Genomic DNA, 24,320 nt, shown 5'->3' with positions numbered 1-24,320 from the left:
TAAAGACTTTAAATACACATCCACATAAAATAACATTAATTTGGGAAAAAAAAAAAAAGCAAGCATTGGGAATTTAAGAGTAAAAAAATTAGTAACATCAAAATTAAGCCATGACGTGTATGCACACACACTTCACTCACGTCCTGTCTCACATCATGCAATAACTCCACAGTAATGCCAGGAATAGAATTGCACACTCTGATTTTAACACATTGGAACACAACCAAAGAGACAATTTCTTTCTTCTTATCACACTCCAGCTCATTCATCATCTTTCTTTTGTATTTCACTATGCAAAACACTACACTTCTGAACGATGATATCTTCCAAACAGTCTTATCAACACAGTCTCTTTGCTGATCTCATTTTAAAACACAGCAGCAATTCTAACTTGTGAAACAACAAGAATTTTTCCAGGTCATAGGGTCAAAATCTCTGATTCCCCATATGCTACGCAGGCACTTGGAGAAGAATACTAACATTTTGCAAAAATTTATAGCAAGGGCTCTCATATCTGTGGCAGTCATACAACCAGGAACTGTAAGCACTGGTATACAATGTGCACAAATTCCCCCCATTCAGCTTGCTGAAGCCACATTCATGTAGCATTTCACTGTGATCCACAGATGACTTTGAGAATGCCTGGTTTATACAAAACACCACTCAAAAGAAAAGTGTTGGAAGCAAAAAATTCCTGAGCAGTACTACTGGCTTTAGAGGGGTTATCTGCTTAGAGAAAAGCAAAAAGATACCAAGAACAGCTTGAGCAATAGTATTTTTGAGCAAGTCTATAAGCTATTACAAGTTACAAACTGCATGGTTTAAGAGCAAAATAAATTAATCACATACCACCTTCAGTGTTCTTTCCTATACAGTATAAACAGTTACCTGTATGTAAAAATGTATGTCATACACCACATACAAGTATAGTTTGAAGCTCTGGTGGTGGAATTTGTGATCCCATTTATATGAAAGCCATTGCTCAAAGCATTAAAATGGATCATCACCAACCCATAGCTGTCTGTTTGGACTGTTAGTGCACTGCACTAGAAGAGGACGGAACAAGCTCTTTTACTTCCTCCTAGTTGTCATGTATAGTCATGACACCACATGACTTCCTCCTAGTAGTCATGTATAGTCCTCACCACAAAAGTTTTTGCTTTTCAAGCCACTGAATTTACATCCACAGTTTAAGTCTTCATTACCACAAACCAAATCCTTTCACTCATGTTTCAATGAAGATGTAAATGAAGTTTAAGTTGCTTGACTTGTATTCGTAACTCAGTATCATTAATTAACCAGTCAGTTAAGGTTACACTGTGGAACTATCACTCCTGGTATATCAAAGTTTCCTTATGAAACACTAACATCAAAATCACTCATGTGTGTAATTTAAGTACATTTATACCAGGCATGGTATGATGGTTAGGACAAGAGGCATTTAGGACAGTTTGAGGTCCGGGTTCTCTCAAGGGTAAGATCCTGCTTTTCTCTCAATTAGTACCTGGGCTGGCACTTCCCCTTTCTCCCTGGAGCAAGAACTTGTATGAAAAAATTACTTATTCAGAATACATCTTAGTCTACTTAGTAATCCCATTTTTTTGGGGCTAGGTTAATTTTAACCTAAATCAGTTTCCAAGTCTTGTTCATCACTGCCAATCAAATGCTTGTGCCAACTGGAGCAACAGAGGCTGGTAGAAGCTGTGCCAGCTAAAATCATTCTCAGAACTACGATCTGAAGATGAAAAACTATTTCACAGAATGCTAATGCTTGCCTTCTTCCCTGATGTTCTTCCCTTGAGGAAAAAATATTATTTAGTGCCAAAGAAATAAGCTTTTGGAATGTTTTTTAAAAGTATGTCTAGCAAGACAGGTACTTTATTCTCATTTACAATCCAAATGGAAGGAACACAAATTGAACACTTAAAGAGCTTTCAGCTAGTGTTTTCAACCTTACCCGCAGTATAAATTATGTCTGGAAGACTAATCGTTTTTAAAATACACTATTTGCAGAGAAACTGGAAGTAGCTTTGGACTGTTAAAGAAAACATCAAACAACAGAACACAAATAGTTCTATTTCATATATACCAGACTTGAGAAAGTATTCAAACAGTTGCTAAGAAGCAGCAGGCTACCAGCATCACATCAGATTTTAATGTTTCACTGATCATGTTAGAGAAAGTTTTGCAAAAGCATTTATCAAAAAATTTTCTCCAAGTAACTATTTAGCCAGATTTCAAGAAAAGTATAGTTTGAAAACTTATTAACCAAACACTACTACAACAACTAAAGCAAATACAGATGCTGTTAGTGTCACAAGTAACACGTATCTGTATTTGAGTAGTCTAGAGCGAAAGAATAGAGAACCAAATAAAAGAGAAAGCTTTTAGATTTTGGCAGTGAGCTTTTCCCCTATGGACAGAACAGGCTGTCCCCACAAAACTAGTATTTACCAAATGTGTCTCAACCATCAAATTACACTTTCTCTGGCATTCACCAAGTAGTGAATGCATGTGTCACAAAAAGCCACAAGGAATCCAAAAAGTTTAAGAGTAACTCCAAGTACTCCCTTTACTTTCCACAGACGCCTTTCAGAAAGTGCTCTCAGTTCCCTGCTCTGTATGCAAAAAGTGACTTATTTTATATACTCATATTTCAAGAACAAATCATTACAATCAGATCAATTAAAATAATCTAAAAATAATCAAGTAACTTAAATCATTGGTCCAGGATGGTAATAATACTGACCATAACGTGTAAAAAGTAGGACTTTTCTTACAATTCAGACTGCCAAACTAAGAGAATGATTTATGGCAAAAATGTTATGCATGAAAAAAGAAAAGAATCAGTTGCTAAAAAGAGAACTGTGCTCATTCAGATGAAGGACTCCACAGGTAACATTCATCACACTCTTCCTGAAGATTCATAACTTTCCTGTTCTTTGTTAATTAAATAACAACATTTATTTAAACATACTAATGCAAAATAGTCAACTCAAGTTTTACCAAAACAAACTATTTAAGGCCTTTCATTAATTCCCCCTCAAAAGAAAACACTACTTCAAAATATTTTCGCTAAAATCTACTGGCTTCAATACAAATGAAAGCTGGCTAGTCAGCCACCTAAAAGTTTTCTGATTTTCAACTCTTCAAAGTAATTTCAGAATTAACAATCTAGCCTACTTTGCTTTTGGAGAAGGAGTAGAAAAAAATCCTCTGAATATATATGCCCCAAATCTCTATGAACCTTTTCAAACAAAATACAAAGGCTACTCATTGTTGTAGATGCAAACAATGAAGCTCCAGCATTAACATTACTAGATCTGTCAGCTGCCTCCCGTAGCACAAGTCCAGAGTGCAAGCTACCTTAGCCAGGAAAGGACAGAACCATCTTGAGTTGGTTTTGGGTTTTTTTTAGCTTCAATTTCCAGACTGCTTATGAGGAATACTCAACAAGTCCACTATCGCTATTCGCGCTCACTGTGAGGATAAGATTGTTAAGTGAATCTTCCCCTATGAGAAGACTTGAGATCCCCTATGAGATGCAAGATCTGCACTGCAAGTTAATTGTCTGGCAGTAATAGTCAACCTTGCATGCTCCTTTACTAATGAAGGAAGCGCTTAGAGATTTAGGGTGAAACTACATGAGAAAGCTGAGAAGACTGAAAGCTTCAGTAGGAGAACATATTTTTCCTTCTCCCTTCACTCTGCTCCCAGACATTGCAGTTCTGCCATCTTTCTTGCTCTGGCCATATTTGTTGACCTCTTCTCTGGGTCAAATTCAAGTGATTAACCTATTAGAAGACAATACCTTTCTTTTTGTTGCATTATTCTTTATGCTTCAGCAGCAACGAGCTGCTGCATAAACTCAAACCGTCTTGGGTACACTTCACCTGTATCACATCCAGCAGATACCAGGGCACACTGGAAGATCCTACTATGCAAAAAGTCTGGAATTTCATTATCCTGAAATCAAAGATTTCACTGCCAAACTGCGAGGAACAATGAAAGAGGCTGACATAAATTACACCCGCTTTCCAAGAACTGTAATTAAGAATCTGCATTACAGACCCTGTAAGCGTGGCTAGACCAAAAGCTGAATTTGAGTAGCGAGTTATGAGCCATGTATTACATTATTTTAGCAGCCAGCATTGGATCAGTGATATGACTGCACCATTTGCATAGTCCACTCCTATTATCTCCCTGTGGGATTGCATATTAAACAAGTTCTACAACTAGAATAGGTGCATAAGAGCAGTGACCGTCTAAAAAAAAAAAAAAAAACCAACCACAAAACCAAACCCAACCAAACCAAAAACTTTTCTAAAAAACATGTAAAAACATATCCTAGGAAGCACTAGTCTCAATTTATGCAGCCTCAAACAGACTGGAATTATATAATCTAAGACTGCCCTATCTCAAACCACCTCCAGCTGCATCCCTGATAAAAGAGTATTGATCTGGAATGTTTTCTAAACTTGGACCTACAACTCTGGAATACTCTGCAATAAAAAACAGCTTCATTTTCATAGAATCACTGAAAAACTTAGGTTGGAAGGGACTTCTAGAGGTCAACAGCTCCAAACACCTATTCAAAGCAGGACTAATCTCAGGTATAAACAGGTGCACAGGGCCTTGGCCAGCCAAATTCTGCAAATCCCCAAGGATGGAGATTCCACCAGATTTCTGGAAAAACTCCTCCAGCGTTTAATCACCTCCACTAAGAAGAACTTTGTCCTCATGTCTGATTGGGATTTCCCTTGTTGCAATCTATGACTTACCTCTTGTTGTTTTGCTCACCACCTGAGAAGAGTATGCCTCCTCCATCTTGCCTGTAATTCCCATTAAAACAACTTAAGACAATACGTAAGTCCACCTTTAGCCTGCTGTTCCCCACATTAAAGATGCTGAGTTTCCTCAGCCTCTCCACATATATCACTGACCATCTTAGTTGCCCTCAGCTGAACTTGCTCCAGTTTGTCAGCATTTCTTGCAATGGCAGGCTCAAGACAGTCTGTCAGATGCATCCTCACAAGTGCTGAATAGAAAGAATAATCACATCTTACAACATGCTGGCTATGCTCTTTCTTATGTTCAGTCTGAAAAGCCCTTTTGCCTATGCTTTGAGAAGACTGACACATTGGGAAGTACTCCGAAGCCCATTTAGATTCACAGCTGCTGTCTGAACCTTGCTTTAAAAAAAAGCATATTTAATTAACTTGAAGCTTTTACAGTGCTTTTGCATCAGCAATTGTATTCTAAATTAAGTAAAAATAGGTATCTAAAGAAATAATTAGTATAGAAATACTTTGTCTCTACTTTTACATGTGTAATACTTTCAACATTTGAATGTACTTCTGATTATTTTGTGAACAGACACAACCTGCAGAACCTGGAGAAAAGCATTCAGTTTGACAGCTGCCTACTTAAGAAACTGAAGTGGGGAAAAACACGTAGAGAAAAATGAAAGTTATGGGGCTGAATATGCTATGAGGAAGAGCTATAGGAAAAATTATAAGCCTCAATGCATTTTGTGACACTGAGCCCAAATTAAATTCAAACCTCTGTGCCAAGTATTTATCTGCTACTGTTGGGCTCTATGCAGATCCTTAATCAGTAGCTTATGTGAGCCCTAACTCTTTTTTCCAGAGACCTTTAGATCCCTCTCCACTAACCAGATGTTTACATGTTTCAGTGGAATTTAGCTCCATTTGAGTAAGACTTATTTCTTTCTAGCCCAGACAAATGTTCTCTCTAGACATCACAGAGAACCCATTTAAATATCCGAAATTCAAATTTTAAAATGTCAAACTTTTTAATGCCAAAAATCAAAGCCATTGCTAACAATATTTTCACAGTAGGAAAGTTTTAGATGCCAGTATAGACAGTGGAAAACCTTTTTCAATATCGTATACTGAAGTTCAGAAAAAATTGTCAAGCTCCACATCTTCCTACGTCACAGCAGCTGGCAGATCTTCCTCTGCCTTTGTGGATAAACGCAGGATGGCCATCTATTGACTAAGAGAACAGTAAACCTTGTAAGTGAAAGACCATATAGATATCAAAGGGCTACTATGAGTTGTTACTGGCACCAGTCATTATGAAACTAAGAAAAAAAAAACCAAAACAAACACCAAACGGTTTCAGATGGACTTTTAAACTTCGTTTTCCCCCCACTGCCTTGAAAAGCAGCTTCTTTCCAGTAAGGAATGGAAACTGCTACACTTTCCATGAAATAAAACTTACCACCATGTTGCAAATGAATGGTTAGTTATTTTAAATGAAGTGGTATAGTTAATTCCTTATGCGGAAAAAAACCGATTAAAAATATTTTGAAATGCTGTGGCTTCCTCTTATCCTACAGATCTTCCAGAAAGCCTACTGATTAGTCTCGAGACAGACAGACAAGCAAACACTTTTGGTCATTACATGAGAAGTCCTCAGAACAAAAGCAAAGACAACAGCCTATGAAATAATATTAAAAGACTACACCTCCTTTGAGCTTAAATGTCTTTCTACCTTACCCTTAAAGCTATGTTCAAGCTGTACAGAAGTCAGTAATCTGCCATTGGAAATGTCACATCCTCATTCTGCAACTGTCAGGGTACCCTTATACACGTTTTAAAAGAGGAGCAGTTCTAGTGATTGGGCCACTGATGGAATCAAACAGTGTAAAATTCCAGGCATTCCTGGAACCTGGCGCAGGCTGCAGATGATGAGGCCTCTCACCCCCTATTATTATATAATAGTGTTAATGACACTGACCAAGACATCTTAACCATTTCATTGGGAGCCACAGGGTATAGATACAGCAGCTTGGTTGATTGGTGTGTAACAATAAGTAACTAAATCACATCTGGACAAATTTTCAAGACATTGCAGCATGAATTTTGACCATACTGTGCCCTTTTACATCAACGAGAGCCATACAGGTTCAAAATACATGACTAATTTTAGTCCCTGTAAGAGAGGCTTAGCAACACTGGCCACAGACAGCACCCAAGAAAGCAAGTCTTCCACAGAATCCGCTGAATTTGTCATAAAGCAACACAGGTTATCATAAATAATTTAAAGCTAATAAACCTACAGCCATTCCATTTCACAATGTTAAAACATATTCTGAAATATTCACACTTGCTTCATTGTTTCAGCTACAGTAAACTCAATCCCTTTTTACCACCAGTGAGTCCTAACAGGATTGATTACTCCAGCCAAATCAAAACTAAATGCCAATACCAATATCACCAACCTGAGAGGCAAGCTACAGGCCCATATCTTTCAGGAACAAAACAAACCAACATACTCTAGAATAACAAAATCTACCATGAACACTGCCATTTCAGTTATATGAATTTAGAATGAAGAATTATGACATGCTCCTAGGCCTGGGGTTAATAGTAAAATTAATACGAATAATAGTAGATTAAAATATATTCTATCCACTACAATGTTTCATAGTAAAAACTAATCTAACAATAAATTACTTGAACTCTACAAAATATAATTTGCCTTTTAAAAAAAGTAGTCCTTGTATCTAAATTTTTATCATAAGAGACAAAAGGCAGTTCTCGTAACTTAAAATTCTATAAAGAAAACTCTCTTACAAACAACACTGGAAGTTAGAAATAAATTTCTTACAGATTTAAGAGCAAGCGAAACTATTATTATGGTGAAATGAGTTGCCTATATGCCTTCTTCCAACTTTAGAAGAAATTCTGCATGAGTTTTCTTTATAGCTTCTGAACTATTGCATAATTTTCTCAAATATCAGTGATTTTAGCAATTTCACTCTTGCACAGATCAGTAAGTTTACCCACATATTAAAATTTCTCTTTAGTGCTTAGGAAAGCTACAAAGAGTCAGCAAAAAACTGTCTACAAAGAACAGATTTGTGTTTCCTTTCCAAGCCACAAAATGTAGAAGTTTAGGAGCTGGTCCCCGTCCCCCCCCCTCCATTTTAATGAAACCTTAAACTTTGCATAATTAGAAAAAGCTCTTTCCAGTTGTTGCCATAGGGATAGTGAACTCTTAAAGGAATATGCAAAGCACAAATTTCTACTGTAACACTACCTTACATTTCCCAACCGATTTGTAATTGTTCGGTGTTAACATTACATGATTATAAGTAACATTTCATAAAAGCATTTAGAATACTAGCTTGTTTAAAACCCTAAGATTTCTCATTGTCCCTGTATTACAAAGCCCATTCCAGACTGATATTTGGAAGTCGAATTGGGCAGAAGGCATTTCAAACACTAATTACCAAATGAAATCAATGAAATTGTTTTGTAGCCACATGTGAGCTTAGATATTTATCAACTTAAAGAGTAAAAAATATGAAATACTGTAGCATTTTTTTTAAAGTCCTATAAATACACTATTAGTCAAATATGACTGAAGGAAGCCCACCTTAGCTGAATGGTACCCGAATACAAAGAAATGTAACAACAGTTTTAAATTATTCTTCACTGTATATCATATATAGCAATATGCAGAATTACAAATCTTAAAAGCAAAGCCTAAAAGAATTCAAACTCTTTAACTATTCCCAGTAAGGGAGAATACTTGCTTTTTTTCCCCCCATTTATAGCATGAGACTGAGAACTGAAGTAAACTGACACCTGAAGTGATAGAAGAACCAGATCAGAAAAGAAATTAAAAAAATCTAATTGCCTGGGTGCAGGAAATTTGACAAGTAATAAAAGAGTCCAAGTTTCTGGACAAAGAATCAAAACTTTTCCATGCTTTCTTTCCCAAGTGGTCCCATAGCTACCTTTCTAAGTGTGTAGTGACAAAAAAAGGAATTCTTAAGAAATCCCATATTATCTCCCAAAATCTTAAACCTCTTCTTCAGAGCTTTTAGCTTCTTATTGTATCTACTCAAGAATTGTGAATTTCATTTCTTGTAAGATTTCCTGCTGTCCTCACCTTCAAAAATAAAGAATGCTATTAATCTTTCATCATCTGCAGGAATACTGATGCGGTTAAAGATGGAAGCAACTATCTCAACATTACATGTATTCCAAGTAGACAGCACAAATAAACAGAGGATGCCTTGATTTTATAGTTCTTCCATTTTCTAATGATCCATAGCACTTCAAATCAGTTTTTTATGTAAAGAATAATAATTTTTATACTGAATTGACAGACATACGTTGTATATATTATATATTTTGACAACACAGAAGTATCAGAGCAAAACCCACAATTATCCTTTTCTCCATTCTACAATCAAAATAAACTGTACTGATGAAAGCTGCATCTGTGTGAGGAATATTTTGCCAGCATAGTATAACTGTACCAGCAAAACACCTAGAATACACAGATTAAGCCATAGGCTATAGTTTCACAACATTTTTTCCACTGCAGTACCAGCTTAAGCAGTCCTCATCCCTCAGCTGTGCTGGCACAACTGTTTGTGCAGCTGAGCAGTGAGGCCGGTCAGGGAATCGATCCAGGTTAAAAATAATATTTTTTCTGATGGTAAATTCCTCAATCTGCTTTGCTGCATAGCCACCTGGAACATTAACTAGTTATACTAGTGCAACTGAGGGGCAAGGCAGGAATAAGAAACTAAGGTCAGGGCAGCTCACGCCAGTGCTGCCATGGAAAGAAATGCTCATGAAACTACACCCTCGGTCTCTAAATGTTTTGGCATTGCCTGATTAAGTACATTATCCAAATAGCGCAGAATAAGAGAGAAGAATACTACCTCACAAATGTGTAAAAAAAAAGTGCAGGAGGCTTCCACCCACTTTTCAGGAAATACTACGCAAGAGCTGTAAGAAATTCTCTTAGAAACTATTATTTTTTAAAACAGAAGTTACAAACTGCCCCACTTCCCTCCCATCATCATTCCCTGTTTGTGTGGAACAAGTGTATTCTATCATTTACTGTTTCTTTCACTAGTTCACACACAAAACCTGGTAATGGATCTCTGCCCTTCACGCAAATGGGCAAGAAGATGCTACTGCATTTGTTCTCTTAGCAAATCCTGGGCAATGGAAAAGGAGGGGAAAATAAACTGTAAGCTAGGACAGTAATATCTGTTTACAGCACCTTTATATGTAAGCACATTTTCTGTGCTATGATAAACTAACAAGACTAAAAAATACAACTCATCTCACAATACTAGCTACCCTGTTTGTGTAAGGGCTACACCCGACCTCCTTGATAAGACTTTAACCTTCAGCAGCAATAGGACAAGTCTTTCTGTTAGTGATTTGCTTTACTCGTCAAGTTTTTCAGTCCAAAGGAACTATTGGATAAACATGTCTACAAGGCCATGAAAAGGTATGAACACTTGCTGGTTGTGCTCTATCAATAGAAGCGCCTTCTACTCCTGGAGACAAGAGCTATTGGCATACAAACTGCTCAAGTTTATCACTACATGGATAAGACTTCCAGACAGAAACTGGTTTACATCATATTAGCATGGCATGCAAGACACAGGAAGCACACATCTGTGTCTCAACCATGTTCAAAAGCAGCATCCCTGGCACATAATCTTCTTCCTCCTTCTGGTTACAGCAGTTTTTGAAAGGATTGCAGTTAATACCCAAAAGCAAGTATATGCTTTTACTTTGACTTAAAAGAAAAAAACCCTAATTTTGGGAGCAGACTATTATTTAAGTTCATATGTTATTCACACATACATGCTTCACACTTAGGCAAGATTCCGTACACATCTCAGAAAAGTTAATAAATATATCTTTTCAAATGTTTAAATTGAAAATATATCAAACAGCTAAGTCCGACTTCTGTAGCTTCTTTCTATGAATTTGTTTCAAAGTATTAATGAGATTTTCATGCTATCAACTTAGAGAATAAGGGAATAAATGCACTTTTTCACCTGTTAAGTTCAGATGTTTATCATCAGATTTAATTCAAAGTACAGTTTAGAATTTCAAGGAAGGAATACTATAATTAAGAATGAGTCTTATAAAAATGATTCTGAATCAATATTAATGCCAATAACACACTGTACTCTTTCCAGCCATCACTGGGCAGAAGGTACTTCTCAGAGATGGATCATGAGCAACAGATTCTTGATTGGTATTCTGATATTTTATTAACTTCCAACGGATATTACAATATAACAAACGGTAACAATAACATCTGAAAATCTGTTGACTCGGGACTTTTTTTTCTTGTTAAACCTCAAGTAGGAATTAATTTAGTGTGAAACACTGACACAGGCTTAATTCAGGTTAAGACAGAGTTACCCTCTATCTTGAATACAACTTATCCCACCATAGATGCTCATCCGTCCAAGAGTTAAGGTTGTGCAATTCCAAACCCATTCAGATAAAAATACTAGTCAGAAGTGTGTACTACTTCAGCAATTAAGACACACAAAATAATGATAAGCAGTGTATTTGTCAGATCTAGACCAAATTATCTCAAACTACTGACCGTCCTGTAGCGTAACTCCGCAGTAGTCTGTATCGTAAAGGAAACACCACGCTGATGTCCTAGGACAGTATGCTGGTTTCTCATCTGGTCTGAACACACCTCCTCAGGGGTCAGGTTTCACTGCACTACGCTGTTATGGTGCAAATTCTGATAAACTCACAGTTAAACTAAACTGTAGCCTGTGGGAGCCCATGAACATACAACTTTATTTAGGTACTTGTTCTAGCACTTTATTACAGTTGTATAAGACCAGGTAAGAGTCATGAATTTTGATCTGCCCAAATACATAACCCAACACAAGAATTACCTGTTTATGCACAAAAAGTAAAACGCATTACTTAAAAATATATATTTCCTCTTACATAAGTTTTACCATACCATTATGGTAACATAGATGCACCTAAATTAATCTACCTTCTCAGAAGATCCTACAACAGGTAGTTGAGCAAACAACAACAGCTTGCTGTCACTCAGAGGGGTTCCTTTCTAAATACTACCGCAGAGCTCTTTTGCTAAGTGTCCTCAAGTTAAGTGTTCTGCATGACAACAAGTTTCACAGACAGAGTTCAGAGATAAATCCTTTAACAGGACATCATTTATTAAAAGCTAGCAAGTTATCTTAAGTGAACTTTCTTCATCTGTTTATCACATACCTGCCCTCATTTCGCTGTCCCCTCACACCTCCAATTCAACCCAGTTCAACAGGTTGCTGCTGCCACCTACCGGAAGAGGTCTTACTCTCCTTTCTCCGCCACGGTAACTTTTCCCTGGCTCTTCTGCTCACTGGACACTTCGAAGAGGCAATCCCATTTGCTAGTACAGCAGAAAGTTATTTTTCGGTGGGTGAGGGGGAGCCTGAATCAGTCTCCAGCAAAGCGAGCTGGCTAGAAGAGGGACCTAGGAAGTGCCAATACAAGCCCACATGTAGGGGCAGAGTACAGACTGGGAATGTATTTCCCCTGTTAACAGGAGGGGACTGTTAGATTGGCACTCTATTATTTCCAATTATAGGAACAAGCAGAATGACTGCTGAACTCTAGAGTTAACAGTCAAATAGCATGTTGCTAGTTATAAATAAAGTGACCACTGCTACTGCTATCATCAACAAGTATCTAACCATACCAATATTGCTTACAGAAACCATAAAAAGTTGGTTTCTCAAGCCTACCACTTTCACACAGACATTTAAAGACACTTGAGCCTTTAAAAATAAACGCTTAGCTGACTTTAGGTACCTCCTATAATTCTTGGTCTTGCATAATTTTGTGATTAAAATATAGTCTGAAGTACTGAATTAATATGAAGTAAAGATCATATATATTTGATTCCAAGCTTTCAACGCATCTCCAAAGAGTTAAGACAAACTACTCCTTTGTTAGCAATTGGGCTACTACCCATCAGTCTGGCAAGAGAACAGAAAGTAATCTCTAAACATCAATTCACCTTTCCACCAATCTCCTTAAAATTTAAATTAAGTCCCCTGAAGTTGCAAGTGAACTAAGGCAAAGAGACTAAAATCAAGTCAGCCCAAGTGTTAGATATTCCATGGACATATCCACAGAACAGTTCTACCCCAGCGGGGGGTGGGGGGTAGAAATCTGTTCTCCACATCATGAAGCAAGAACAAAGCATATCAAGTAACTGAGCTGTACAGGTATCTGGTAATGCACAAAAATAAGTGTTTCAAGCCTGGCACCAGACATGCAATGGTGACACTTTTGCTCACATCCATTTTACCACTCAGTTGTGAAAACCCTTCAGAATATCAAATTTTCAATTGGATAGCTTTACAATTGTAACTTGACTAGAAGTGTTTGTAATTCCTGTTTTAAAAGTAAGAAACAATCATCAAAAAAAGAGACTGCCATGACCACATAAAAATAAGCTTTGCTTTTCTGAAAGGCTTCAGGCAAGAAAGAAGAAAGGAATTCTTATCAGTATCATTTTTTTCTCTCTTTCACTTTGTTTCATTCAAAACAAGCAGCAGTTATACCCTTTAATGGAGTAGATTAAGCATTAGAGGCTAAGTTTCGGAAAATTCTAAGGTATATGGAAAGACACTAGGCTCCACAGAGTCTCTGCCTAACAGCATGGAAGGCAAAATAGTAAAACCAGTCTAGAAGGTTAGGACTCTGAGCACTCAGCACAGACTTTCAGTTTCACATTCAGCAGTAATGCTTTTCTACACATTCTGGCAATTTTATCTGACTGAAGGACTTTGAAGGGAAGGAACTTGTCTTACTCTTGCAGCCTTGTCCTCATTTCTCTCCTGTTTTCCCCTTTCATTTCCACATCACCCAGAGTCCATCCACTCCAAAGATTAAAAAAAGGAAAAAAATTGAAGCATTCAAAATTAGTCCAGAAAACCCTGGGTTCTTGTGGGTTTGGGGTTGGGGTTTTTTTGTTTTGTTTTTGCTTGGTTTTTAAAGAGATTCTCCCCTAAAATTTTTAACCTTCAATTTTTATACGTGCAGGCTATGTTCTGCAGCCTTGAAGGACAGAAGCTTGTGTTTTAAGAACATTCGAATTCTGACTTCAGGAGCTGGGGCTCAAAGAACACTAAATGTCATGCAGCTCATTGAAAAACCACTAGAATTGGCACAGTGTTTCTTTTGCTACTTGTTCCTGTCATCTCTTCATGCACATCCTACCAGTAAACAAAAAATATATTCAGAAATCACAGAACAAATATATTCAGCAACCAACACTTCAATTACCCTACATGCCTCTTCTCCACTCTCTCATCTGTTAAAGAGCAACCACAACAAGAAATTTCACTTTCTAATCATAATAGAAATTCCACTTGCTACAATCAGCAAGACAAAACCAGCTACAGATGTAGTCTGAAACAGATCTGTCACTATAGGCTAGAGAAAAAGGTTAAAAACAGGTATAGAAAGAGCACAGGACAGATTCCCTTGTAGGACACTCAGGAAAATGAAGAACAGAGGAGAAAGGTCCTGAGAAACAACCACTAATGAGAAAAAAGCTCACATAGCAGACACTCAGTTTAAACTGCAGATTTTTGGAGGGGGACAGGTGAGTTAATAATACCTACTAGACACAGTCTTTGACTACCGTCTATAGTATTCCTTTGACCTATGTGTTATTGATATAAATCTTACCAAGTACTGTTTAGAGCTACAAGGTCCCCAATATAGAAGTCCATGTGCCTACGACGAGTTGCTGATCCAGTCCTTGGAAGCTGCATCTGCTCTTGAAAGATAACTTTACTGGCTCCTCTGCTAAAACTCTTATCTACTTCAAAACATAAGACACCAGCATGATTTTAAGACTCAAAGCTCAGTTTCTTTCCCTCTAATTCCAGCAGCCTTCAACATTTTAAATTTCACTCTCTCTGTCGAAGAAAGAAGTGACTGAGCTGCAAAAAGAAAATTGCCTCAGCAGCTACCTACATGAAGTTGGATGATGGATTTAACATGTAGGGACAACAACAACAAAAAAGTCCCTTTTTTTTGTCAAGGAAAGAAAAAAAAAGTAAACAAACATGATCGTAACCGAGAAAAGAGGAGTAAAAGTCTCAGAACAGATTATCAGAGAAGACCTCCCCACACGCACACAGGAAGAAATTAAAACACCTCTCCCTTATGAACAGCTGTAACCACCACGCTTCTTTACAAGAAAAAAAAAATATCAGTGACGAAAAACTACCAATTCCTTTCCCTCATTTAAAAAGTGAAGAACGAACCTTGAATCAGAACTGTCATGAGATCTGAATATAACCATAAAAGAGATTAAATGAATCATTTAAGCCTAATCGAAAACTAGTTTGTTCAGAATATCCAGGCACAAAATTAGGTTCTCCAGCTTTTCAAAGAAAGTAGTCTCCATCTTCCTCTTTACACCTTTCACATACAGCATATTTCTTTCTGCTCAAGAGCAGCTTCAATTAAAATGTTTCATTACAGACAATACCACTTTGAAACGCTCATACTACTTTAATCCAGAAACAGTCAATATATTAAAATGTTTCACATATCAATTAAAAGTATACCACGCAAAATTATTATACATGTCATAGTCTAAATCTTTATCAAACTGAAAAGCAGAAGTCAGAGAAAATTATTTCTTTTTGAAATGTAAAGGTTTCTTTCGGGTAGAAAATGACTGGCTAAAGCAATCAGTCATAGGTTTCTCTTATTTCAATGAACTAAAAGCAGATTTTTTTCCAAAGACGGCAAACATTTTTGGTTATTTCAAGGATTTGGGGAAAATTTCCATGCGAGAGTTTATTCAAAGAGGTCATCTTTTGAGAACAGCAAGCTTAAAGATACAGTGTAATAACCAAACATATAATTAAAAGATATGTCCGAAGATCAAACAGAACACATCTTCAGTTTTGCACATTGCTGTACTTCATTTTATCCATACTCTCCTGAGAAAACAACTACAATTATTAAAGAAAAATGTTTGAACTTTCCTTCCTAAGCTTATAATCAAAATTAAACTCTCCTTTTTTCATTTTACCACACTTAAAAAGTTTTTCCAATTACACTTGGAACTGGCATAGTAGGACAAGCTTCAACGCAGTATCAAACCCAACTCTCTCGCTCTCCTCAGGCATGACCAGTGATACCTTGTCCTGTGACCTCCAAAATGGTGAAGTCTCTTATGGTTAACTCCCATTCCATAGCAATTTGATAAGCTGAGAGGTGAGTAGGTGGAAGGAGGCTAACGAGCAAAGAAAAAAATCCACCCACTCCTTGAAAGTACACTGACCATTTTCAAAACACTTCCACCTTTTGCAATAAATGTGACAGTATTGCCTATCGCTACCAATTAGTAAAATGTGTGACCACTCTCAGGCACTTCGGTATTGATGAGAAAGTCCCATGTCCTATTTCCCACAGAAATAGATGCAAGCAGAATGAAAGGTCTGAAGCAACTGGACCAGCGGGCATGTAGTCAGATAACTAAGTAGCTAAGTACCATGAGCTCCAACTTCCCTCCTGTTCCCTAATCATAAACTGAGCAACTATAGGGCAATTTCTACTCCCTTCTCATTTACCCTCAGTGACTCACCTTGAGAACCACCTCAGTTTATTTCATGAACTTTGAGATTTAATTTCCCAGCAACCCTCATGCTGTTCTCTCCTGGTCAAGGAGCACAAAGGATTGTCACACACACTTTCACTTCTGGGCTGGTTGAATAGTTTCTTTTCCATTCTTCCTCTCTTTACAAAACCCAAACAATTTCTTTAACTGATAGGAGAGGTGTCAATGGTAAATCCAGCATTTGGGTAAATACTTACTGAAAGCCAGACTCTGGCAAAAAATAAATTCCTTTTTCATCTTAGCCAGGGACTTGACTTGTTTACTAATGTATCATTTACTCATACTGTTTCAATGACAGTAAGGCTGGGTATTTCAGCCACTCCTTAAAATGCAGTTCCAAAACAATTCAATACTGCCACTGTCATTCCTCCTGCTCCCAGGCATGCATTCCCCCTCTCCCTCCTGTGACCTAAGCCAATGCTGGCTGCTGGCACTCATCGGATCCTGCAGCAAGCCAGTTCATGGAGCAAAACCAGGAGGGGGAAAAAAGAAGGAAAAAAAAAAGTAGTTAATTTTCTGCTAGTTTGGTTTGAGTCAGATGAATGCCAGTGGGAACAGAGGGAAAGGAGCAGAGCCAACTTACACTGATTTACAAATCACACCCTTAATTTTTCCTGAGGGCAATCTTGGAGGAGTGGGAAAAAAACCCAAGGTTGTACTCAACACTAAAATGGACTTTTCTGATTTTACATTACCTTAGCACTAGAATAAACATTTAGGAAGTTAAACATCTAGCCCAACCACACAAGGCTGTCTCTGGCAGCTGTTACAAACAACCAAGAACGTGGGCCTGTAGGGTAAGAGGAAGAAAGAGACACACAAGTTGTACAGAAGCAACACAAAAAGGGTTAATAACAACAAACCACTTCCTGAGTTGTTAGCAGCTAATTGGAACAACTGTGTTAAAAGACAGCACCTGAAGTGAGAGCAGGTGGAGAAGTTGCAGAAAGACTGGTAGGACACCACCAAGAGGGAAGCTACCACTAAGAGGTAGGGAAGAAAGACCTTCAGCTATTTAACACAGTACCATAAAGAAAAGAATGGCCACAGAAGTCCCCTTTTTTGTCTGTCCTCTTCTCCAGAAGGGGAACTAAGGCCCTTGGATATCAAGTGCGCACATATTAGGAAGAGGCCTACAGCTAGGCTGCCATAGTTTTAGGCTAACAGAGCTTGACTTTGTATTTACATGCAGTTATCCTCACCTGTGAAACTACACTGGCAGAAGCTCCTAGGGTAACAGAGGACTTCTTTGACAGAATAGCTGCCAGGGAAAAGGGGGAAAGAGAGCGAGAAGCATGGTCATGGAAACTAGGAGCTGTTTTCTCTCTCTTTTCTGTTAGTTCCCAAACTAACATATGTAAGGACAAAACCAAGACCACCATTGTAACATTTGGGAGGAAGCCTCTAGTTTCCACGTATTTTCTGCCAACTTCATAGTAGTAGCGAAAAATAAACAGAAATCCGTTAACCTGGAAAAAAAACCTACACAAAGATGAGGTAACAGACACTGATAGGCAAGAGTCAAATAGAAATACTCATGGTGGTGCCAATACAACTTATTTTTCCTGTTGCTTTTCTTCAAGAAGGATATTTTATACACACAGGAAAAGTAACAGACAGATGTCTAAACAGCTGTTCCTCTAGCGCCCAATTATTTTTCTGTACTTTTCTTCTTCTAGAATAAAATACAGATTTCCTACCTAGGAACTGATAATACAACATTTTAGAATTCGCTATTTTTCCCCTGAGTTTCCCATGTTTCACTATGAACTTTCTTCAAAGAGAAGAACGCTACTTGTTCTCCAACCTTCTGTAAAGGAAAGAAAGATGCGATCACTGCACTTCCTGCTATGTAAGGGACTAACACCACCGACCCTTTTTTCTGCACTTTACTCCACACAGGATTCAGGGAGAGGAGATTAACAAGGGAAGGGGAGAGGAAAGCTGGGAAGAGCAGAAATGCCTCCAATATTCAAGGCTTCTCAATATGTATTGTTTCCTGCTGTTATAACCTTTAAAAGATGGCCACTAATCCTTTTACAAATTAACCTATCTTCTACCTTTTCTACCTTAAACAATATCTCCTTACAAAGGTCCTGACACCAGATACAGACTAACAAGACAACTAGATACTCAAAAAGAAAAAATTAAAAATAACCTGCTCTCAAAAAGACAGATGAGGAAAGTAATACAGGGAAGTTGAGAAAGAATAGAAAAGATGCCTCATAGCACAAGGTGAGTAAAGAGCTTTTAACCTTGTACAGTCCTCCACTTTGTCATGCTGCTTGGGAAGAAAAGAGATTCCCACAACAGCAGCAAGATTTACAGAAGACTAAAATCCACATAAAAAAATCCAGAACATTTGCAACTAAGATTCTGTCCCTGTCTTATCCCTATTCCAAGACCCTTTCTTGCAAACTAAGGACAGGGCAGGCAGAGGGAAAACGCAGAAATAAACCATTGTTTAAAAAGCTAGAAATCAAGATTACACTATCATCTAGCAGCAAAAATAGAAAAGGGTTCTCTCTGAAACTGACATCATGTATTATTAAACTATGAAATCTAACAAACCTTTTTAATTATAAAACCACCAGTATTTTGGGCATATTAACACATGCCAAAAGTTAAAAAAAATTGTTTAACTACTTACTAAAATGACAAATTTTGTTATTAACTTGCCAATCATTTTAAAAATGAGATAATTTCCCACTCCCTTTATTAAACACTTATTTTCCCACTCAGATTTGACCTTCCCCTGTGTTTTCTGGATATTATATCACCTTATAGCCTTTAACTAAGAAATTAGCTGTGTTTTATCTTTCTCTCTACAACTGGAGTTAAACACTGAAAATATAAAAAGTAAACACAAGTAAGAAGAATTGTGAAGCCTCAGTGTTTACCTTCTAACCACAGATACAGCCAGATATCAGCTGTTTTCAGGAAACTAAAGCGAGAACTGAGATCCCATTTTATAAAAACAAATATTAAACAACTCCATGGAGGAAAAGTAACTCTGCTAGTCTGGATAGTTCTTTACAACTTAGATGTACTAATACATTTCTTGCATTTGCAACAAAGATAAGAGGCCTGTTAATAGAAGTAGACCGACTTTTGAAAGATAAGATGAACAATGTCATGCAGAGAAAGTGGCAAAGGATTCGTAACTATTATACTTAGCTTCATTTTTCAGAAGGATTCAATTTTTCACCCATTTCAATTTTCTAATGCTTGTCCTGCAAAAATACTAAGCCATAGGTTACAGGCAGGCATAATTTTAAAATGCAGATGTGGACTCTTCGCAGGAGCTGGCAAGAACAAAGGTACGAAAAAACCCTTGTGCTTTAATTTTGTGATAAAAGCACAATTTTTTCCCCATAAATGAATAGCAAAGTAAATATTACTCCTTCCAATTACATATCGTTTCATTCTCACAATAGGTTCAGAAAGGATGACAAAGCAGTGACAATAAATTCTTAAGTTCAGAAGGCAAACAAAGCTGCACTGCTAGGCTTCTCCTAAATCAATTTAAAATCCTAGTCAATACATGTACATCAGGGAACAAAGCTACAAGAGCCAGAGAAGCTGTACTGCAATAGCAAAATGTGAAATGAGAAAGTGCTTTTGAAATCAGTGAATTCTGACAGTCTGAGCAGTCACTGCAGGCATTCTGCAACATTCATTGACATGACAGTGTAAGGTGATGACTTGCCCTTATCACAAACAGGCAGCAGCTTGAAGTCACACAGATGAAGCTGAAATACTATTTTGCTCTAAGACTCCTAAAAACTTCAAACCAGAAGACAACATTATTTTAATTAACAAGATCCCATGCTAGTATAAGTCTGGGTATTTTTCTAGCTAAAGTATTTTTTTCAGTATGAACTATATTATGTTGAGTCAAGTTGCAGGTCTCAAGATCTCATTTGCGTTGGCAAGAATTTCCCCACTCATTGATGGGGAGCGGAAAAAAATTCCAGAGAGTTGCCATTGGCTCTACGCTGAAGAAACACAAGCTACAGTTTGGCCTGTTCTTTTGGCCAGTTTCAACAGGAAGGAAGCCTGTAGCTCCATCAACTCTGCTAACACCATTAGGTGGTACTTTAAGATACTCTCTGTCACAGGGAATTTACTTGAAACTAAAATCCACAAGAAAAAATTAAGCAAAACCAATATAATAAACACAACCAAGAAACAAGAAAGAAGTAATGTCAAACTTCAGCACCTAGATAAGGCTTAAACACTTGTGTTTTGTACAGCATTTCGTACACAGATGGACATTTACATTAAGCTTTAGCTTGAAAATGTTGTTAGTATCTGCCAGTCTAGAATCTGAACATGCAGGCCAGATTGACAACTACTGTTACGTTCCAAAGTCCATCCAAAATCTGCAATTTAAAGAAAGAGAACACCTACACACTGATTTTAATTTCCTCATCTTTAAATGAAGCTTTATATTCACTAATATGGCTGAATAGCAGATTATAAATCAATAGATTCACCCGTTTCCTCTCATAACCATTAAAGTTTACAAAAGCCTTTTTTTTTTGTTTTGAAGCTTAAATAATACTTCCCTGTAGTACACAGGTGAAACAGGAATATCTTTACACAACATCTGTTTTGCTATTCCATTCTAACCACATCTTTCCTCATGTCTGCACCTCTTTTCTAAATGATTCTCTCCATCTTTCTCTCTTTCCATAGTTTACACACCTCACTGCAGTTATGCTTATCTATTAGCCACACTTTCACCAGTTTCAATGGGACATGAATTTCCAATTCCATTGCAAAACTGAACCACAACATTTAAAGACTAAGCACCTTAAAAACCTAGCCATTCTTATTGACAAAGAGAAGACTGCTAGGATTCTTACAGGCACCATCACTTAAAGCTCACTAATTAAAACATGCCTGTTGAAAGCATTTAAGACTCCTTGATTATCTCCAGATAACAGGAGAAAGATTACTGTTACCATCTTTCACCCAGGTAGGCCACTGGTGAAGATTTCAGACAGTGGCAGAATCCACATATGTGGGTTCTGTGGTGAAGTTAGTTCAACTACTTCCTGTCCTACTTTTTGAAGGGCTAGCTTTTAATTTGCATCATTTTGGTGATTCAGTTGGTGACCCTGTAAACAGCTGCAGTGCCACAGTGGGCAGAGATGAATTCTGGAACTGGTCTTCCTGCTTGTCTATTGTAGCACCACTCTTAGGTCTACAGTTTCATAAGAGGCTTTCTTCACCAACAATACCAGCTTAATAAACTCTTACCTCTTCTACTTCTTCACCGTACCTCAGTTTTGCAGAAAAACCTATTTGTGGGATCATACTATAAATCACATCAGTGAACTACGGGCAAAGGATGGCAAATCCATACACTGTCACTGCTGTAGTGCAAAACATCCCCTTCAGTGTGAAGTTATAGGAAACTACTGAACTGATCTAACAGCTCCTCAGCATCAAGCGATTAGTCTCACCCCATGAGATCACCTAAGACAGTTAAATATCAATCAACTTTTTCTGGTTAGTTTTCTAACCCCCAGTACATAGACTGACCTGGCTCACAGACAGATGAGACAAGTACCACACACCAGCTGCTTGTGTCAATGAAAGAAATCTTCCCTGTTCAGCCACAGCAACTATCAGACTGGCCCTGATGCTCACAAATGCTTGCATTCTTCCATTTTTTGCTTTAAACCTGCTATCTCAAAGCCATTTTGTTATATGACTCCAAGAGTATTTCATTTACATAGAAATACTGACAAAAGAGTTAAAGCATTCCTTTCATGGTAGCAAAAGCATATTTTGTATCAATAAACCAAAACTACTCACCCAAGTCAAGGCTGAAGTTCTTCCAGAAAAATAGCACCATTTTGCATGTGTAACTGCAGCTACACTAGCAACCTCTGCATGCAGACAGCTACATTATGGAAGGATGACACTCTTTCATGCATCCTAAATGATACAGCCACGTTGGTACCATTCACAGCTTTGACAAGACCTACATCACCAGATAACAGAGTGAAGATAACAGATTATCATAGCAATTTTTTTTTTCCCTCCACAGTATGTGTATGAAAGCACTACTGGGAGAACTGATATTCTCCTTTCAGTTTGGAAACCACAGGGGTTTCCAACCCCATGCAGGGGAAAAAAGAAACAAATAATGGGTATTTTCTCTGAACCTTGCTGCTTAACACATCACCTGCTAGAAACAAGAGGCTGGAGAGAACAGAAATTTCCACAAGCCGAATGACAGTTCTCTCCTGCTGCTTACAATTTATTTTATTCTCCTTCACCAGATACTGTGGAAGAGGAATCCAAAAAGTGTTGCACTTTAGGCCTGTGAAAGGAAGATCAAAATGTGCTTCTTGTAGAGGAGCAGGAACTAATTTTTTAGCAACCTCTTTTACACATACATTCATGCTAAGTCCTAACTCAGATACACAAAGTATGTTATCTTGCTTAAAAATTTGCTAGTGGTCAAATTTCTCCTTGTATTCAACTCATTTTACAAAAAAAAAATTCTCATTCTGACTGAAGTCCTGAGTGTAAGCATCATAGATGTGATCCACTGTCACAACCTTCAACAGAATTCCCAGCTTTGATACACCTACCTCTACTCTAAGCAGCTACCAATGAATACAAGCTGCTGAGGGTCAGTAATTCAAGTAATTTCATAATTCTTGTATGAATTGTTCAGACAAATCTTAAAAGTCATGTGTCAAAACAACTAAATGAATTACAGCTATTAAAGACAGTTTTAATTAATTTTTTAAGATTGGCACAGTTTAAAATGACTGAAGAACTAAGAGGCATAATAGATGAAAGATAACACAAATACTTTGCTAAATGTCTTTGTCTAATCCAATATATGCATCTTGGTAAACAAACTTTATTATTCATTGGACTGCAAACTCTTCCGGGACTGACTTATTTAACGAATATTCATACAGTGCCTTGTATAAGAGGGCCTAATCGAAGTCAAGCTCTCTAGCCAATACCAAAGCATAAATAAAATATAATAATCTGGTATTGGCAATTATTCCAGCAAGACAGTTTAAAATACACAGTTTGAGACACACATACACACACAAAAAAAATCTTAGCCCCATTTATCAAAGACAAGACCAATATTTAAAAAAAAAAAAAAGGGAACAGGACACCAAAATTTTTAACTGAAGCAGCTTCATAAGCCAATGTGAAACATACTGCTTTGTACTTATCAACCTAAAATGCCTTTTTAAGCATACTTTTGCTGAGCCCCTGGAGATTCCCTGTTCCCAGTCTTAAACCTGTTAGATTAAAGAAGGCTAAGAAAGGTAACCTACCATTCCCTTTCAAAAAACAAATGTTTCTCCAACAAATGGAAAGTAGCATTTTGAACCAGTTGAATGAATTGAAAGAAATCCAAGTACAGAACTCATGACACTTTCTTTTTCTCTCTTTCTCTCAGGAAAGCCTAAATGGAGCAGGGGCAAACTTAGCAACTGATACTCTGAAGAGGAACCAGAATGAGAAAGAAATGACAAGTGCTGAACTGGTCTCTTAAGAAGGAAGAAAAGTTTTCAAGAAGAAAGATTAGAACAAAAAAGAATGCCAAAGAGAAGTATAAACAAGAGGGCACTCATGTTTCAATTGTAAAGTATAGATGATATATTGCCTAGGCAAGGGAAAGGGAGAGTAAGGAAAGGATATGAATGAACACATCTCCTCTTTTCTAGCTCACCTACAAATATGATAGGATGACAGTAAAAAGGTGGTTAGAGGAGATAAATTCTGCATGGGACAGATTTTTAAAGAGGCAAGAAAAAATAAACGGAAAAAAATAT

At 37.3% G+C, this 24,320-nt stretch overlaps 1 protein-coding gene across 4 annotated transcripts in view; it reads right to left on the bottom strand.

The window, feature by feature from the left end:
* TAB2 (TGF-beta activated kinase 1 (MAP3K7) binding protein 2) overlaps positions 1 to 24,320 on the bottom strand; it is a 68,030-nt gene that overhangs the window by 37,491 nt on the left and 6,219 nt on the right. Inside the window, exon 1 of one of the 4 annotated variants that reach the window (XM_050893172.1) lies at positions 12,069 to 12,088. The exons of the other annotated variants lie outside the window; for them this stretch is intronic. The gene's annotated coding sequence lies outside the window, so the exon portion shown is untranslated. Of the gene's footprint in view, positions 1 to 12,068; positions 12,089 to 24,320 lie in introns of those variants that run through there. 4 annotated transcript variants of the gene reach the window in all.

The sequence above is a fragment of the Gymnogyps californianus genome, chromosome 3 (assembly GCF_018139145.2).
Source record: "Gymnogyps californianus isolate 813 chromosome 3, ASM1813914v2, whole genome shotgun sequence".
NCBI classification, from domain to species: domain Eukaryota; kingdom Metazoa; phylum Chordata; class Aves; order Accipitriformes; family Cathartidae; genus Gymnogyps; species Gymnogyps californianus.
Note: the sequence above shows the minus strand (reverse complement) of the source record. Positions and strands in the feature narration are given on the sequence as shown.